Below are 14,246 nucleotides of genomic sequence, written 5' to 3'. Positions count from 1 at the left end.
CTCTAGTGGTCTAGACAGAGAAACACAGGACAGGCCATGCTTATCATTTAAATTCATCTCGTTTAAAGGAAATTCAGATCATTTTACAAGAGAAACATATTAAGAAAAGTATTGTTTTTTCTCCTTTCATTACTATTATTTATTTTGATCTCCGCAGTCTTGTGGAGGAAAAGTAGATGAGTTTGTTGCTGAAGGAGGGCAGAATGAGTCCTGGCCCGTGGTGCTGACAGTGTATCTCACTCTGGCCATTTTTGGCAGGCATCCCAGACGAAGGTCTTGGTGAGCTCTCAACTTCTGTCATGGAGTCACCAGGACAAAAACAGCGCCAGTTCGTCTGCTCTGTCTGATTGAGCCTTTACCCATCGTCTCAACCGTTCCCATGAGTATCAGACATATCTGTCCAGGCCATAGATCTGGGGAGAATGGGCTGTTTTATCAGTATTAAAAAGAATTTAGTACACTGTAAAAAATTATTGTGATTTTAACGGTAAAAGACTGTAAAAATGCTACACTGTTAATTGGTTAACAGAAAGTTTCCGTACTATATACGGTAAATAACTGTGATAGATCTAATGGTATAGGCTATTTAATGTAATTTTACTGTAAAATAACGTTAAATTTACAGTTTTTGAAAGTGAAAAAGAACAACTAATTGTATAATTTACGGTGAAAAAACGTAATTCCTGAAATTCCCTGTGACACTTCACATTTGATGTATTTTTGTTGAAATAACTATGTTTCTTCATAGTTTTCTTAGTTTTTTTCTAATCAGTTATGTACATTAGGGTTTTATGTTACATTTAATGTTGTTAAATTAATGTGTATTGCATTTTTTAAAGTGCATGTGTTACCATGATTGTGTTTAATGTTTGTGTGAATGACACTGTGCAGCTTCTATAAATTAGTATTAACTTTCTTGTGGAAGAGCTGCGTGTGATGAGCTTTGATTGATCATGTGACTCTCATCACTGCTGTGATTGGTGGTTTTCAGTGTCTTACAAAGGTACAAAACAGATATTAATACTTCAATAGGATGGCAAATTCACATTATATCAGATCATAAATACGGTTTATTACTGTAAATTTTAAGTTAAGTCTGTAAAACCAGTAACGTTGCTACCGTATTTTTGACGGTAAAGTTCTGGCAACCACAGCTGCTGTTTTTTTACCGTAAAAATCACGGTTTAATTTTTTACAGTGTATGACATGAAGACTGTTTTGCTACAAGTCATGTCATTGTTTTTTTATGCAGTATTTATCATAAATGATTTATCCATGCACATAATTGTTTGGCATGAGGGCAGAACAACCTGTCACTCACATGAGATCACAGCAATAGCAAACCACAACGATCCAATCCATTCCACATTGACAAAATAAAGTTTTTTTCTAGTTTGAGAAGCTGTTTCACTCTGAAAAATGTCACAATAGGGGACTAATCACAACTTACATTTCATGCCGACTTTAAACTTTTAAAGATTGATCATTAAAGTGGTTAGAAATGGGTTATAATTGGTCAGGTGCTTTTGCAATAAAAATAATATACGATAAATAATTAACGGTTACACTTTATTTCGATAGTCCACTTTAGACATTCTACTAACTATAAGTAACTTTTCAACTACATGTCAACTAACTGTAATTAGAGTATTAGTAGACTTTTGTAAACTGTCAGTAGACTGGTAGGTTATGGTTAGGGTTCAGAGTAGGAGAATAAGTTGACTTGTAGTTGCCATGTTACTTATAGTCAGTATATATGTTAGGGGACCAAACAATAAAGTGTTAGCAAATATTAAGCAGACAGTCTAGTCATAATCCAATGAGAGTTAGTTGACATGTAGTTGCAAAGTTACTTATAGTTAGTAGAATGTCTAAAGTGGACTATCGAAATAAAGTGTTACCTAATTAACTACTGAAATATCATTAGATGTATAATTAAATAACGATTTTGTATTGGATTTTACCATATAGACTTTGTATCACAAAATGCTCAAGTTACAAGCTCAAGTTTCATGTTCAAATTGAACATACAAAACAAACTGCACACCTTTTCAAGATTTAGAGCACTGGTTTTGGTGTGAGGAAGAAGCCGAAGGGAACAATTATATTAGCCATTGTCTTCACTCTCTTTTATGGTCAGCCACTAGTACAAGCTAGTAAAATGTAGTCATTCCAGTCATCGATTTGACAAACAAGCCAGCAGAAAAGATCAAGAAAAGGACATGAGCTACAGGACAACGTCTGCACATACTGTATGCCAGTCAAGACAACCCACATGCACAAACCATGATTTAATTTCCTTAAACTGCACGATTATTCCACACAAGATGTTCCATATTTTAGTGACACCTTCAAAAAAGCTGCTCATTTGTGAGACATCAACCAGCAATGTGGAAATGTAAAGGAAGTGCCAAGGACATTTTAGCAATAAAATGAAGCATTTCGCAGCTAAACCTCTAAGGAGAAAAATATAAGATTGGGGTTTTATGGCTGTTAATGCAGTATGTTCAACCCTGAAGTCAACGAGGGTCTCGCCTGCGAGATCAGATACCTCACGTCAACTCTTTATGTGCCCTTTATCCACACAGGCCTAACCGCTAATATTACAGGGGATTGTGTGATGAATGTTTTTCTATTTTATGTTTTGTTTATGCTCACCAAGGCTGCATTTATTTGATCAGTACATAAATACAGTACAAACAGTAATGTTGTGAAATATTATTACAATTTAAAATTTTATTAAAATGTAATTTATTCCTCTGATAGCAAAGCTGAATTTTCAGCATCATTCAGTGTCACGTGATCCTTCAGAAATCATTCTAAAATACTGCTCAAGAAACATTATCAATGTTGAAAACAGTTGTGCTGATTAATATTTTTGTGGAAACCTATGCATTTTATTTTGTTTTAAGATTAACCATGAATTATGAAAAGTTACATTTTGTGCCAGATAATTAATTAATAATAATTTCCTAATGACCCTTAAAGGCCAATAACATATAGAGCCCTATTTTAACGATCTGAAACGCAAGTGTCAAAGTGCAAAACGCAAGTAACTTTGTGGGCGGATCCCGGCGCTGTTGCTATTTTCCCGGCGGGATAAACGACTCTTGCGCCCGACGCAAATCTAAAATGTGTTGGTCTGAAGTAGCTTCATTATTCATAGGTGTGGTTTGGGCGTAACGTGAAATAAACCAATCAGAGCGTCCTCTCACATTCCCTTTAAGAGCAGGCGCGCTTGTTCCATGGCGGATTGCTATTATAACGGTGGATTTTCCGGCGCACGCCAAGAGCGGTTCACAGCCGAGGAGACCGACGTTCTCATCAGGACCGTAAAACACAGAGAAGTGACATTGGGGATGATGGGAGAAACCCAAATTAGCTTCGGTTAAACAGGCGTATAATTTGGGTAGTAAATGTATAGCCTAATCTAGATTATTTTTATTTATTTATCTAGATAGATCTTTTTCACATCTTCACGAACACAACAATGATTTCCCTCGTGTGTTAATATTTTTCCTTGTAATAATGTATGATTTGCAAAAATGAAAACTGCTGCATCTGTTTATATTAGAGAATCAAAGTGGATGCGCGTTAACATTATGGCCAAGCACGCGCCCTTAAAATACCATATCACTAACGCGCAACGCGCCACTGTCTTTAGACTGTTTTTTTCCTGGTCAATGGCGCAATTGCTTTCTAAAACTGGAAAATAGCACCATGGAAGTTTTGCGCCGGAACACGTCCTCCTCTTTGCGCTGAACCGCCCCCGCGAGCGCAAGTTCATTTCCTAATTTACCGACGTGCGTCTGTGGAGGGAAAAGTCCGCTGTGCGCGGGTGCAAAATAGGAATGATACATGCGTCGGTGTTCAAAGTCAATTGCGCTGGGTGCAAGATAGGGCCCAGTGTGTAAAAAGGGTCAGCTTGTCATGATTCTATGAAATATATTTTAGTGATCGGGTCATGGCATCCAGCCACATGTTGAAAGGTGCCCAAAATAAAGATGGAGTCTGCTGCACTTTTTACACCTGGTTTTGAGTTGCTGCTTAATTTGAAATGGACATCTGGTCACAATAAGCCAAACATATGTAGCTCTTCCAAAGAAGAGGTCCCCATTCTGGAAAAAGACATTTTTAACAAACAAAGCAATCACAGGCTTAACTCAGGTTTGTCTATACCGATTGTAAAAAAAGAAACGCACTTATGGTTAAAGACCAAGTTAAGCCTTGATGGACAGGTTGAGACTTGAACAGATCTATGTGCTAAAATGGTACTACAAATCAGTATTGTTCATGAAACAGTGCAAACAATAAAATATTATATATGACATATGAAATGCAAGATCAAGATAAAAATAGCAATGTATGAACATGCACCAGGTAGGATGGTATAATATAACTTCAAACCTGAATGGTTTTTCCTGGCTAACACAAAGCTCACTGGTGTAGGATTGTTACTGGCAGGTATATGGTCTTGTAAGGGTGTTTATATGCAAACCTCAGACTTTTAAAACTGGACTGGAAAAGCAGGTCAAGGTTATGCTTAGTTGACCTGAAATTATCCTTCACGGGGGGTAAAACTGGTGAAATATTCAATTTGAGCTCTCCGGTGTGATGTTAGCCTATTGACACTGAACTAAAGTCTAAAATACTTCCTTTTAAACATGGGAATAGATATCATAATGACAGTCACTTAACTGCATCTTTTAGTCACATGAATCAATGAACATGAATGGAAACAATATGATGCTTCGGATGGGATATTGGGTATAAGACGGGGCATGTCTCAATGTCACAAAAGAGTGCCCTAGGCTGTTAAAATGTCAGACTAAACCTAGCTCAAAACAGGCTTTATATTGTCAACACACAATGTTCCCTATTAAACCCAAAATATACACTACATCAATCATTTATTACATAAAACATCAAAAGTATTCAATTTTAGACATCTTTTCCATCAACAAGAGCAAAGGTGGCATTCGTCTTTCATATACAGTCAATGGTTTTTCTGTGCAGTGAATATCAAACTAAATGGTCCAGCAAGGAGCGGTTCAGAGGATATGCGAGACAGAAACAGACAGGTATGGTAATAACGTACAACACAAACATATGGCTGCTATTACATGAAGTGCACCGCTGAGAAGAACTCCACAGACAGATGCCAGATTCAAACATGTGAATTTGCAATTAGCGGTTCTGAGCGCGGGGTTCAAAGGCTACCGTCTGGAAAGGTGCGGGATTGAAATAAGGAACGGTCTGTGGTAAAATGCTCCAAGTAGTTGAAAACTACTACCATAGTGCTTCCGACCACCCAAACTTCCTAAAGAAACCTTTTACAGTAATCTTCATTTACCAATATTCAAATAAATATGCTATTTTAAATGCTGCAAGTCAAGTTTTGCTAAATAATACATTTAACTGTTTCTAAAGACAAACTTTCAGTGAGAATTAGATGATGGTACAGGTAATCTAATATGTAAAGCATGCAGAGTTAAATATGCAATATTGATCAATAAACATTATCAGTAAGATTGATGTTTCTAAAGAAATTAATACTTTTATTCGGGAAGGATGCATTAAATTGACACAAAAAATATTTGTAATGTTACAAAAGATTACTTTCCATAAAATATTGAGCAGCACAACTGTTTACAAACTGATAATAATAATAATAATAATCAGCATATTGTAATCATATCTGAAGGATCATGTGACACTGAATTCAGCTTTAACCTCACAGGAATACTTTACATTTTAAAATAAAATGTTGTGGAAATAATAACATCGATCAATCAATATACAGGTATGATCAATTAAATATGCAGCCGTAAAAAACAATTAAAAAGCTTACTGACCCCAAACTTCTGAACGTTTACCTAATATTACAGGGGGTGGGAAATCTAATGTTGGCTGACAACCAATGTATTGTGCATCTTTTGCAACAAATATTCGTTGATGTTTGAGGACCACGAGTGAATTGTGTACAGGTTAATTTGTGCATATATTAAATAGCTCTATCAAAACAGCACTAAATAAACAGTGAACCCCAAAGTCTCTTACGGGTTCAAATGCACCTCCGGTACTGAACACCTGTGTTCCACATGACTTCTGAGAATGAACTGTCACTGCATAAAATGTCTGTTTGGTCTTCTTCAGAAACATCAGGCCTCCCAGGATATACTGTATTTCCATTAAACATAGCCAAGTGTACATTGTGGATTTATGGTCTTTAACGGCATTCTGGTGTTCGGATCTTCAAACAGAGGATATTCTGAGTAAAAGGCATAAAATTGCCAGTCCAGGGACCTGAAGAGAATATACACTCTCCAAAGAACACAAAGTAAGCCATTCGCTGCTATTCACATGTCCTTTCCCACAAAGAGCACACAATGCATGTGGAAACTCATGCTGCTATTCTCAGACTCTGAACCACAGACTCGCAGGCTGGAGTGCTGATTTTTGAAAAGTTTAACATCCAGCGCGTTGCAGACAGTGTTTTTAGATCTTAGATGGCCATTTAAAGTAATTTAAACATAATTGTGTTATATAGAGAGCATTTCCCTTGATTGTGCATGTGTTACTTGTAAACTCTGAGCTGATAAGATTCAAAACAGGACAAACAGCCTTTGCTCCACCAAGAAAGAACCGATGCTAATGGAGTCTCACAAAAAAAAGAAATTTTCATCTATAGCCACACACTTTTTATCCAAAGCCAAAACAAACGCGCGAAAAGGAAATTGCTAGGGTCTATATTTCAGAGTAATTTGCAGTTATTCACAGAAAAATGACTTCCAGCACCTCCTAGAGCATATCTGAGAAGCACTTTCTGATGAACCTCTGGAGAGGAGCGCTGCTCAATTACAACAGCGTCTCAAATCAAAGTAGCTGGTACATTTAAGGCGGCTTTTAACATTAATGCTGTTCCAGTCGATGCCAAAGGCTCAGTTACACATGGCTTAAAGATACAGTATGTCCTTATTCAAGTGTCAGTCTTGGACTACACTCTCAAGTATGTTCAATCTCCAAGCACAAACTGTCTGTTGATGAAGGTCAGCTGGTTATGTCTGATTTCCAGGGAAAATTGACTGTGTCCAAAATCAAAGACAGCTGCCTCTGTGCTCAGTCAGTCCACTCACCAAAAGGCACCTTCTCAATAAACTACAATGCTTATTTAAACGGAATCATGCATCAAAATAAAAATAAAAAATAAAAATTTATGAACTCATTTACTCCTTTGAAACACTCCATTAGACGCCATTTTATTCATTTTACCAGTCGGAGATCCACACACACACAATTTTATGGGACATCATAGGCAGCAAAGGTCACATCTATGATCTTAGTAGACCCTGCACTGCTTGTGAAAGGTTTAGCAGTCTATAGAGGATTATGCCACAGCCTTCTCCGGAAGAGGATCTTAAGGCCTGATTTCAACACACAATCTCGATGACTCTTCTAGGGAAATAACAGTAAACAGCACACAAGTGATAATCCTTAACTCCACAGGGTTCACAAAAGGTGTTAGTTACAAAGACATTTCTGACTTTTCTCACTTCCGTGATTTGTTTTCTGAGCTGTAAGTACACTGTGGGGACTGCAGCAAAAATTCAAGATTTACAAAAAATGTTTTCACCAAAAATTATTCCGTGAAACAAATCTAAAAAGTTTACGATTTTGCAATGTTTCTCGGTCAATCAAATATGTGCTATTTTGTGACAGTAGCCATTTGAACAAAAAACGCATTTCAGATTTCAATGACTCTCAACTTTCACAAAATGTTGATAAAACAATGAGATAAAAGCATTGTCATTAGGTTTATACAATATACACATAAATCTTCTGCTTTGCCATCACAGGAATGAAATTATATACTAAAAGAGAAAACAGTTCTATTAAATTGTAATGTAATTTTTTTTACAGTATTGTTTTTACTGTATTTTTGATCGAATAAATGCCGCCTTGGTGCACAATCTTACCCCAGACAATTAAATATAACTCATATAATAAAATTGTAGAAATATTCACCATTGGTATGAGTATTATCACATATGTTGACCGCACAAACCAATACATTTCAAATGTACAGACTACTAGAGACACCTTTAATAGGTTTATTCTGCATTTTTGTCTGATTCCCGTCTAGGAAAGGGATTTAGTGTTGCCATCTACTGAAAAAGCTCCTGTTGTGAGTAGATCTGTTTGGCCTCAATAGTCATGTTATGGGAGAGGAGAGGACATTGGACAAATGAGAGCAAAAAGTGTGAGAAAAAGAGAATGAACCAATTTTTAGATCCCCAGCACAATGTCAAGACAACATGTTAACGTTTATGCTTGTAGACAAAGCTAATAAGAAAATTGTGTAGAACCACGGCAACATTCCTTCAAGAGAATATGTTGCCAGTGGAGGAAACTGGTTTTACATAACGTAACTTTTAGGAGGAGCAAGCAGATAAACTCACATTAGAACATTTTGTGCACAGAAAAAAAAAACAAAAAAAATCAGAGACATATTTGTTATTGCTTTTTAATTCTAATGTTGAATCCAGACCTTCTGTTCATTTTTTATATCATTAGATCCATTACATAGTGGCGGGTGAAGCGAAAGCATTACTCTCCATCCACAAGTCACTATTTTGATTTTGATCAGATCACACCAGGAGTGTTGAAAAGGACACATTCCAGCAGATCTCACCAAGGGTGAACTGAAGAGCCGCTCTCCGCTGTTAGTCCAAAGCCTTCTGTTATTAACTTTATCTGTGCCGGAGCTGCCACTGAAATATTTTGCTCACAATGCCCTCAGGGATAATTCTGATAGCATCTGGACCTAATGAACCCTGCAGTGAGTGCGGCCACATTACAAGCTTCCACATAAATGCTGCTTCTGGCTCAGGTTGGCAATACTATGTTTGAATAGCAGAAATTGAGTAGAAATTGAATAGCAGAGATCAAAATCTTGTCAATCAATTTGGTATTTTTACAACTAACTTTCCAAATGAAAATGAATTGATTCTGTTATGAAGAATGACACTTGAACCAGGCAGTGACAATAAAAGCAGACGGTGGTTTTTATGGGTTTCTCATTTACTCAACAGGAGATCATCCAATCACAATGGTGCTATCCAAGCACAAGATGTTTGCATTCAGTTCCACAGAGGCAAATAATTCTGCGTTCTGCAGAACAACGTCTACTCTGTTGATTCATCTCGGTTACATTTCCCTGCGTGTAAAAACCCTTGCCTTGAAGGCCGAGCAGGTCATGATTTGGCTTCTGGGCCCGTGTGTTTAAAACCGTGAACTCTTTCTCTCTCTAACTGGCAAAGACCATGACATGTACATATTAGTCATGTCAAAAAGTGTTCACCTCACAAGTCAAGAGCAAAAATAACCCGGGTCTCCTCTCCACTTATACCAGTATAGACTCTACCAGTCTATAGTTGCCATCAAAGTTCAGTTCATTTGTGTGCAAGTGTTTTTCTCAACTTGAGTGTGCACCAGTTAAATGAACCCGAACACCTCAAGGACAGGAGATGAGGGGTATAGTTAAAAAATGCTGGTATGGTTCACAGTTGGTATGAACACAATCTATGGCAAGTATAAAAGTGACAAAAACATGAATAAAACAGAAAATCTGTCATCTTCTCATCTGGAGTCCTCTTACAGTGGTAAACGGCTGCCATGGTTGAAACAATTGTGAAAACTGTCCACGATGAATGCGACCAAGTAATACTTTAATATTATATAATTTAAGTATAGCATTAATATTATATATAGGCTATGATAACATTTGTTAATGCAAGAGCTAATTTTACTTTTATTTTATTTTATTTTTTTAAGTTTTATATGCTCACTGAAGCTGCATTTAAAAAAAATAAAAATAAACAGAATTATTGAAATAGGTTCTAAATAAAATATAATAGATTGCTGTGATGCAACCATTACTCCAGTCTTCAGTGTCACACGATCCTTCAGAAATCATTCTAATATGCTGATTTGCTGCTCAAAAAATATTTCTTATTATTATTAATGTTTAAATATTTTTGCGCAGACTGTGATACATTTTTTCAGGATTATTTTATGAATAGGAAGTTCAAAAGGACAGCATTTATATTTTAAAGTTATGAATGCATTTACTAAATGCAATAGAAATATTTGATAATATCATATTCATGATACTGTACCTCATGCATTCACTAATGTTAACAAACTGTACCTTGATTTAATGTGTCACCTGTGACCTTTGGATCGTGACCTAATCCTTTTAGTTGTGTATACGTCCTCATACCTCCACTGAATGGTTGGGGTGAGGCTAAAGCACTGGCAAATTTGGCCAACATCACGAGGACTTAAAAACCTCTTAAAAGTCTGTGGTGTTCAGGTCTGAACACATCTGTACAAGATGCTAAAGATTTTAGCTGTTCCCTCACGAACAGCCTGAAAACATACCTGGTATATTACATAAAAAGTTCATAAAGGTGTGGTGATGACTACAGCAGCGAATGATGTCACTGGCCTTATCAGTCGAGCCAGGAATACTGTCAAGGAGTTCAGGATAAAAGGTGTGCTTTATTAAGAAGCCTACACAGAATCTGTGCCAGTATACTTCAAAAAAAAGGTCTATGGATTTCTGCCGAAAATTCTTATCCCCTGGCATGTTTGTTTATAAAATATATTGTTTAAGTTGAGTTTAACTTAATAGGAATCCATTGGGAAAAACTCAACCGATTCCATCAGGGCCTACTTATAAAACAATATTTCTAAAATAATTTGTTTTATAAATAATGACTCAATCTGAATGCATCCTGATAGCGATTCATACACCAACAATGTAATAAAACAGATCAATACAGTTAGTCATTATGCTCCATGCAAAAGAAATCTGTTTGCTCTGAAAAAAACACACCAAAGCTGCTAAACTGAGTGTGTGGAAGTGTGACACATTCAACGTCGGGCACACAGGAAATTCCTTGGAATTAAATCAGAAGTTCTAAATCTTCTACATTTCAGTCAGTTATCAACAAGAAGCTGACAATAGTGTGTTTCTTGGCATTTCTGAACCCCATACGACACTAACACATCTTTTTTAGCAGTTGAGCTCCAATGTCTCAGTGACTAAAATACAGTGATAAAAAAATACAGTGATAAAAAGCTATATTTTTCATAAACCATCATCTTGTGACAGGGAGCCTTTACAATCAACACACGAATTTCAGCGTCAGAGACCTCAGAATCAGTTACATTTTGACTCTCTCTTAAGAGTGTATGTTAATTTGATAGAAACTGATGTCATTTTATATTAGCTTGGCTTCCGAGGGACTGATAAAACCACTATCAAAATCAGGGTTACAGAGCTGTGACTAAAGGAACATGACAGCCCAGCCCAAATGACCTGAACACCCCACATATCATCCACATATCTACCTGAGCTTGCACAGGTTATAAACAGATATGAGAGAGAGAATATTTAGCAAGGATGCATTCAATTGATCAAAAGAGAAAGTAAAGACATTTAAAGTCCCCCTGTAGTCATTAATTGTATCCCTTAAAACTCATCTTTGATCACCAAAATGACATGACAAATGACAAAAATCTCTTAATGCCTTAAAATAACTCTACACCCTTGACTCTTGTATGCGCGGTTATGCAAATTAGCCCTGTCTCCACTCACTCACTCAGCTCAGAGATCCACTGGTTGATGATCGCACGTTGATCTGATTGGTTACAAGGTAGTTTGTGACGTCAGAAACACCAGCGATATCAAACCTCGTTTTTGAGACATCTTTGGTTCGCTGCATATTTAAGGAGAAAATACTCAGCAATGGTGTTGACTTATGAATTTGCACATGGTTTGTCTAAAAGCATTTTAAAAACACCACATATATAAACAACAGCTTGATTTTCACTACAGGAGGACACTGAACTTTCTATTAATCAAAGAATTATAATAAAAATAAATGTTTCTTGAGCACCAAATCACCAAATTAAAATTATTTCTGAAAGATCATGTGACACTAAAGACTGAAGTAATGAATGAATACTGAAAATTCAGCATCACAGGTATAGATTAAAAATACATTAACATAGCAAACAGTTATATTGACTTGCAATAATATTTTACAATTGACTGTATTTTTTATTTAAAAAATGTAGCCTTGGTAGTGAAAAAACTTCAAGCAGACAGAGTTTAACAGTTATTGTTTTTTTGTCTCTGTACAGTAAATCTAAGTGGCTTAATAACAGGAAACGTTAAATTCATGACTTTTTTTTCCTCGCCGGACGCAATAAAAGATTTATTCTCAATCTTGCTGAGTAATGCTGCATGAATCTCATTCTTACCAAACCCTAATGCTAATTGCAACGTCTATGAATCCATTGTGAAGCTTACAGTAAACTTTAAATCAGCTCAACATAATCTCATCATCAAAAGTTGTGACTGGCAGATGACCCAATAGCATTACACTGTTCCACATTCAGACTTGCTTAACAGCATGAAAGAGAGAAACAAAGGGCCGTCTGGTGGACCTCCCAGCCACTTTGACTGGAATTATACCTCAAAAAAGGGGTTCCTCATTCCATGAGCGTTACGTAACATCTGTGCAGCTTCAGTGCAGGGTCTTGTGTGCAGCGGGCTTCAGTTTATTTGAACAAGCTCTCGTCTAAGAGCCTTGATTGGCATGACACAATAACAGTAATTAGTAAATCATGTGGGTGGCCTGCAAGAACAAATTAGGGTTTAAATTAAGATGCGTTTTCTACCTCTAATTATACATGCATGTAAATGGCAGCTAAATGGTAAAAAGCAAGATCTACATACAACTCATTTGACCAACTTTTTATGTTTAATTATCAATTTAAGGGACGATCACACTTTCGTCCGTTTGATTTCATACGCATGCAAATGCTGGAGATCGGAAACACAAGCTCATACAAAGAAGTTTCACATTTCACTGCATACCAAAGTTTAAAAGTTGTGAACTCTGACGTTTAAATTCTTATCACGTGAAGACATACGACCAATAGAAGATTGATTTGTCATGGCATGAACTCAATAATAAACATTAAAGCTGCTGGTTTGCAGTGTTGCAGAAAGTGGAGTATATTGTACATTTTTACATTTTAGATTTATTATTATTTGTTTTATGTTTAATTATATTTTTTATATATCACGTCATATCACGACCGATGCAGTGTCCGAAGAAATTTTGCATGCTCAAAGTAGTGTGACCACCATTTAAGAGAGCAAGACATATCCTATAAAGGCATTCATTACATTTATCCTCACACATTTGGAAACCAAAAAACAAGAAATAATTTTGAACATGCACTAAAACACTTGATCCTTATCCCGGAACAGACTAAAACAAAGCAACTCAGCCAGCAGAGCGAGATACTGTAGGCCGCTCTAATCCACCTCAACATTACAAACAAAGGCTCATCTCTGCAGCGAGAGTAGTGGAGAGAAGACGGTCACAGGATCTTACCGATGTCAAAACAAGCTTGATAAGTGTTGAGAGCTTAGTGTCAGACCATTTACATCCACCTCCATACTGAGAACAGTCACAAAGCCACCCAATGGCACCTATTTATGGGTCACCTAAACTTTCCCAGGACTCAATGTCAGAGACTGCACCTTATACCCGCTCATCACCTCCCTCACAAGGGCTTGGGTTACACACATCCTCACAGAGTCTGAGGACTTCAATTGCTCTCATAGTCTCATTGTTCTTTGTCTGAGGGTGGAAAGCGGTTGATAGACTAAATATACAGTGTGCTATGAATTATCTTTATTTATCGTACAAGTGTGTTTTCTACATCTCTGTTTCTGTTTAAAAAGCATGCAAACTTTTATAGATGAGCAAAATACCTTTCTTGCACCAGTCTGGAAACAGTATGAAGAAGGTTGGACAAAGACATCCTCCCTTGGAAATTTCAGTAGAAAGTTATCGGTTACATATCTATGTACCTTTAATTTTTATTATTTTCATTTTAGGGTGAACTAACACTTTAATCTTTAATGGTTTCATTTGTGTTTTCTTTACTCTTTTTGTGGCACTTTTCTTTTTTCACACTCAAAATATGAGTATACGGAAGTTGTAACCGTAACTGTACAAACGCATGAAAAAAATAAAGAACTCACCTGTGTCAAACAGACAGTTACTGGCCTGGATTATCTGCTATATTATGACATAAGTGTAGTATTAACATATTGATATTTCATTTTTTTTTTTTTTTATATATCATGGTAAACG

At 36.5% G+C, this 14,246-nt stretch overlaps 1 long non-coding RNA gene across 1 annotated transcript in view; it reads right to left on the bottom strand.

Moving 5' to 3' along the window:
* Positions 1–308: 308 nt before the first annotated feature.
* LOC306983373 overlaps positions 309–14,246 on the bottom strand; it is a 30,464-nt gene continuing 16,526 nt past the window's right edge. The window contains exon 3 of the long non-coding RNA XR_013794342.1: positions 309–413. This is a non-coding gene — a long non-coding RNA (uncharacterized lncRNA). The remainder of the gene's footprint in view (positions 414–14,246) is intronic.

This window comes from Phoxinus phoxinus, assembly GCF_949152265.1.
Source record: "Phoxinus phoxinus genome assembly, chromosome: 16".
Classification (NCBI taxonomy): domain Eukaryota; kingdom Metazoa; phylum Chordata; class Actinopteri; order Cypriniformes; family Leuciscidae; genus Phoxinus; species Phoxinus phoxinus.
The sequence above is the reverse complement of the archived record's forward strand: the minus strand, read 5'-3'. Positions and strand labels throughout refer to the sequence as shown.